Source organism: Phocoena phocoena, chromosome 11 (assembly GCF_963924675.1).
Source record: "Phocoena phocoena chromosome 11, mPhoPho1.1, whole genome shotgun sequence".
NCBI classification, from domain to species: Eukaryota; Metazoa; Chordata; class Mammalia; order Artiodactyla; family Phocoenidae; genus Phocoena; species Phocoena phocoena.
Window position 1 is genome coordinate 75,678,497 of NC_089229.1, and position 6,058 is coordinate 75,684,554.

A 6,058-nucleotide genomic window follows, 5' to 3' on the forward strand; every position below is an offset into this window, starting at 1 on the left:
GCCCAGCCGCTCCGTGGCATGTGGGATCCTCCCGGACCGGGGCACGAACCCGTGTCCCCTGCATCGGCAGGCGGACTCTCAACCACTGCACCACCAGGGAAGCCCCAGAATTTTTTAACTTGAGTTAGCCAGATAATTTTCTCTCTCTCTGGTTATGGAACTGTAAGTATGTGAGTCACTGACTCCAGAGATCATTTTTCCTACCACTTGGTTTTAGAGAATAAAGTAGAATCCTCATTCAGCATAAAAAAATTCCCCAAATCCAACAATTGTTCCGTACTTCTAAATGTACATATATAGTACATAATCTTAGATTCTAATCTCCATAGTTAATCACTCCCTCTTTTCCTTGTTGCCCTTTTCACACGATATTATTAAACTATTATTTATTGAGTACTTGCTGTATGGGAGGCACTGTGCTAAGCATTTTATGATGTAGAAACTAAGGCTCAAGGGGTTTAAGTAAAGTAGTACATTTGCATAGCTAGTATGTGGCAGAGCGGGGATCAAAACAGGCTATTTGGCAAATTCTTAACCTATACACATATGTTTGTTCATTCATTCCCTCATTTATTCAACACATATTCATCAAGTACCATTAGGCATATGGATCTTAGCCAGACACTCTATTTGCTAAAGGGAGGGGGTACTGTGGACATGACAGTAACATGCCTTTCCCCCTTAGCCAACACTGAGCTCACTGAAGGTAGTAGTGGTGTCTTATTTAGCTAGTTATCTCTACAACCTAGTCTGATGCTTGTTACATCTCATCTTGTACCGCTCTAGTGGACTTGGAGTTTCCTTTTCTTTTACTTGGAAAAGCTGGAATAGCAAGGATTTAACCAGCTCTGAATAGGTATAATTGCAATTAGGATTTGCAGTCAAACCCAACAAAAACATAATGAAGCTGGCCTGGCATAGGACTCCTCATCATAATAGCTGCCAAGTTACTTTGCTAGGGAGCAGGCTGGCTTTGCTCTAACTTATAAAATCCCTAATGAGAGAGTTTATTTTGAATTAAATTAATAACTGGAAATTATTTTAATAGTTCTTGCAAAAATTCAAACTATTTTTAATAGCATAAGCATCCAATATCATTTTATGCCAACATTTTGATCATCAGTCATAGCAAAGCTGCCATCATTAGCGCCTTCAAATCATAGTGGAATGTGCAGATCTAATGTTAATATAAAATACACAACTCTGATGGGGAAGCCTCTTTGTCATATTTTGGAAACTGTCCATATTTTGCAAAGACAATAAGGTAAGCAGCTTTAATCAATTTGCGCCATTCCCCAGGCCTCAAGCTTAAGACAAACTTTGTCAACAAGTGCGGGGAAACTGTCGGCAGATGGCGTTGGTTCAGAAGCCAGCAGTTGAATCTGGCAAGATACTGACAGCCCGTTAGAGGGCAGTGTGACAACACAATTAATAGTAAAGTCTTGTTTCTTCTTCCTATACTGTTTTCTTCCCTTTACTCCACACCCACACACCAGTGGAACTTAGCCCTTCCTTTAATCCTCCCACCCCCAAAGCATGTGGCATATTTTACTAACTGTTTGAGATAATAGAGTGATTTTACATCACAGTAATGCCAACAACAAAATAGTACATGTTAGGCATATCCCTGTTCTTAAATACTTCACCTACCCTGTCTCTGGGAATTTCTCATTAGCCTCTTTTACATGTGCACTTCAGGTTCCCAAAATGTTGTTTGGCATTCTTAGAAACTCTTCAAACCTCCTTTCTCCTCTGTTTTTCAGGATTCCTTTTCATCTCCCCTATACCAGCTCAGAGCCCACACTTTATGACGAAGAGAAATATAGCTTTTCAGCCCTTGGTTAGCTGCCTTTGCATATCCAAAGGCTCACTGGTACACTGTGGTAAACAGAAGGGACACCTATTCAGGATTTCTTCCTTCAGCAGCCAGGCCTAGGAGAGACTTTGAACATCTCTCCTTTCTAATTCCCAACCAGTCCATCTAACCAGTAGTGGGCAGCATGAGTCATTTTGAGTTTTAAGAACCAGTTTTGAGGCTTCCCTGGTGGCGCAGTTGTTGAGAGTCCTCCTGCTAATGCAGGGGACACGGGTTCGTGCCCTGGTCTGGGAAGATCCCACATGCCGAGGAGCGGCTAGGCCCGTGAGCCGTGACCGCTGAGCCTGCGCGTCTGGAGCCTGTGCTCCGCAACGGGAGAGGCCACAACAGTGAGAGGCCCGCGTACCGCAAAAAACAACAACAGCAACAAAAAAGAACCAGTTTTCTAGAAATGCTATACAGTTGTGATGGATGATAAGACTTACTCATCAATGACACAGCAAAATTAGTGAATAAGGCAGCATATCATAAAGTACTAAGTATATTATATATAATATGTATAAAGGTTTATCCAACAGTTGACTTTTTGTTTCTTTCTGATGGCTTTTATTTATTCTCATTCCTCTTCAGTTACTGAATGTTTGACTAAATGGATAAATGTATGTATGAATGAATGAATGAATAAATGTTTTGCATATTAAATATACTTCATCTGGGCTACTCAGGAACCAAGAAGTGTTGTTTTAGACTTAGTATAACATGAGGGAAGAAGTTCTGAATTAATTATCCTCTTTAAGAAGCTGTGACCTTACTCCCAACTTCAATCTATGAAATAGGAATAGTAACATAACTACTAAGGATGTGACCTACTACCAAAACAAAAGTAAGTTTTTAAGCAGCACTAGCAGTACTAGTAAACTAATGCAAAGGTAGAAAATTATATACATCCAAATCCCTACAGCAGTCTTAAATGTGTGCCTCTGTTCACACCACTGGCAAAAACAAAAGCAAACAGAACAAAAATGAAAACAAAAGAATTAATTACTATATTAAATACTAAAGATAGAAAGGTAAACAAAACACATTCATTGGCATTCTTCAAAACTCCTCAAATCTATTCCCTTCTCATTCTTTCCTCTCAAGAAGAAAATCATCAAGTAACCAGAATTAATATGGAAGTCAGCACATAGGAGATGAACCTAGCCTGGGCTTCCTAGATTAAAGGATGAATAGGAGTTGACCTGTCAAAAAGAAGGGAAAGAACGTCCAGAACAGACAGAGGGAGCAGCCTGTGCAAAAGTGAAGAGAAAGGAAAGGACATGAGAAATTCTGGATGCTTTAAACAGTTTCGTGTGTCTAAGTATAGGGCATGAGGTCTGTGAGGAAATGGTGAGTGACAAGGCTAATAGCCAGTCAGACCGAGGTGAACTCTTAAGAGTGAGGAGCTAGAGATGTATCCTGAAGGTAATGAAGAAAATCAGAAGAGTGACCAAAGAGAGACATAATCTTATGAATTTTACAAAGATCACCCCCATCCCACTGAGTTGGGATGAAGTAAGGGAGAACAGGAAACCACATAGGGAGTACTGCAGTAATTCAAGTCAGAGATGATCGTAATATATCCTAGGGTGGTAATGATGGAGATGGAGACACCTGAACAAATGTAGAATAGATGCACTTGTCCAGAGAACATAAAGAAGAAGAAAAACTACCAAGGGCAGAATGGGCAATAGTATTATTTAAGAGGAGACAGAAGAAGGATATTAAAGAAATAAATCATAAAATAGTGACCAAAAAGATAAAAGGAAAAGGAAAAGAGAATAGCTTGTTCAAAATGTATTTCAACTTCTTTCTCATGGGCTTTTTCTTTAATTTTTTTCTTTTGCTTCAGAAGCTAAAAACTAAAGGCTACATTTCCCAATATATTTGCAACAAAGTGCTCCAGATTAATTTTAGTCCCATAAAACAGATGTATTCACTCACGGCTTAAATTCTGAACTAAATTGTGAGAGGATGGAGTTACATACGGCATCCATTTTGCTTGTGCAGATCCTGGGAAGCATGACATGGCTCCGGAGCTGATGGTTCTGATAATGCTTTCCTGATTCTCAGATACTGGCTGAAGTGAAGAGATCCTGAGAGCCAGCTCCTGATTGTGGTACATATATCAGTAACCCTAGGTGTCCCAATTGTTCTGGGAGTAATTCCTGGATGTCTAGACTAGAGCCTGTTTTTCCAGTCATTCTAACAGATTCTTAAGCGTCTAATTCCATGTATTAAGTCTCTTTCTGTATCAATTTGATAGATAAGTGTATTCATTCCCTAGGGCTGTTGTGGCAAAGTACCACAAACTGGTTGCTTTATGACAACAGAAATTTATTGTCTCACAGTTCTGGAAGCGAGAGTCCAAAATCAAGATAGCAGGATTGGTCTCTTGTAAGGGTTGTGAGGGAGAATCTGTTCCATGCCTCTCCACTAGCTTTTAGCGACCTGAAGCATTTCTTGTTTTGTGGCAGCATAACTCCAATCTCTGCCTCCATCTTCACATGGTAATCTGCTCCCTGCATGTGTTCACATCATCTCCCTTCTGTGCATGTCTGTCTGTGTCCAAATGTCCTCCTTTTATAAAAGCACCAGCCTTGGGTTTCTCTGGTGGCACAGTGGTTAAGAATCCGCCTGCCAATGCAGGGGACACGGGTTCAAGCCCTAGTCCAGGAAGATCCCACATGCCGTGGAGCAACTAAGCCTGTGCGCCACAACTACTGAGCCCACATGCCACAACTACTGAATCCCGCACACCTAGAGCCCATGCTCCGCAACAAGAGAAGCCACTGCAATGAAAAGCCCGTGCACCACAACGAAGAGTAGCCCCCACTCACTGCAACTAGAGAAAGCCCACGCGCAGCAACAAAGACCCAACGCAGCCAAAAATAAATAAATAAATAAACTTATTTTTAAAAAAGAAAAAGTACCAGTCTTATTGAATTAGGGCGCGCTCTAATGCCCTCATTTTAAGAGGAGAGAGAAGAAGGATTTTAACTTGAAGGCATTTTTAACTTGACTACCTCTGTAAACATTCAATTTCCAAATAAAATTATTTTCTGAGGTACTGGTGGAATATCGTTCAATCCATAACAAGGAGTATGACAGAAATATTTGGTATTCTTTAAATGTTCATGTAGTTCTCATAGTTCCCAGCTTCCTTTGCAACTTGGTTGGGGTCACGTGACTAGTTCTGCAATAACTATGAGCAGAGGTGTTGTGTATTTCTTCTGAGCTGGTACCCTGAACATGGAATTCTTGCCTCCAGAACTGTGAGAAAATAAATGTCTGTTGCTCAACCCAACCAGTCTGTGGTATCTTGTTATAGCAGCTTGAGCTGGTTTCTGGTAAGACCCCTCTTTCTACCTTGCAGATAGCTGTCTTCTTTTTTTTTTTTTTTTTTTTTTTTTTTTTGCAGTACGCGGGCCTCTCACTGTTGTGGCCTCTCCCGTTGCGGAGCACAGGCTCCGGACGCGCAGGCTCAGCGGCCATGGCTCACAGGCCCAGCCGCTCTGCGGCATGTGGGATCTTCCCGGACCGGGGCACGAACCTGTGTCCCCTGCATCTGCAGGCGGACTCTCAACCACTGCGCCACCAGGGAAGCCCGATAGCTGTCTTCTTCGTCGTCTTTTTGTGTGTGTGTTTAAGTGTTGATCTTGTTTTAAAAAACATGCAACGTTTCACATATTTGTGTGTTATCCTTGTGCAGGGGCCAGGCTAATCTTCTCTGTATCATTCCAATTTTAGTATATGTACTGCCAAAGTGAGCACAATAGCTGTTTTCTCAGTGTGTTCTCACGTAGCCTTTCCTCTGTACACATGTGGAAAGAGAGAGCTCTCTGGTGTCCCTTCCTCTTCTTATAAGGATACCGGTCCTATCGGATAAGGGCCCCACAAGTATGACCATTTAACTTTAATCAACTCTTTATAGGCCCTATCTCCAATTACAGTCACACTGGGGGTTAGGGTTTCAATATATGAATTTAGAGGAGGCACAGTTCAGCCCATAATAATGTCATTAAATGAATGATATAAAATATAAAAAAGCTCACTGCAGAACGTACTCTCCAGATGAGAACCACAGTTAATAGCTTCTTTCTGTTCATACTTTTCACTGTCCAGATGCAAACATATAATATAAATTAGATCATACTATACATACAGTTCTATTTTTTCACTTAGAGTGAAAAAGTTCCTTTT

At 41.0% G+C, this 6,058-nt stretch overlaps 1 non-coding gene across 1 annotated transcript; it reads right to left on the minus strand.

The window, feature by feature from the left end:
• Window positions 1–5,522: 5,522 nt before the first annotated feature.
• On the minus strand, window positions 5,523–5,629 carry LOC136131691 (U6 spliceosomal RNA). The gene has a single exon (XR_010656420.1). It is a non-coding gene; the product is annotated as a U6 spliceosomal RNA (small nuclear RNA).
• Window positions 5,630–6,058: the final 429 nt, after the last annotated feature.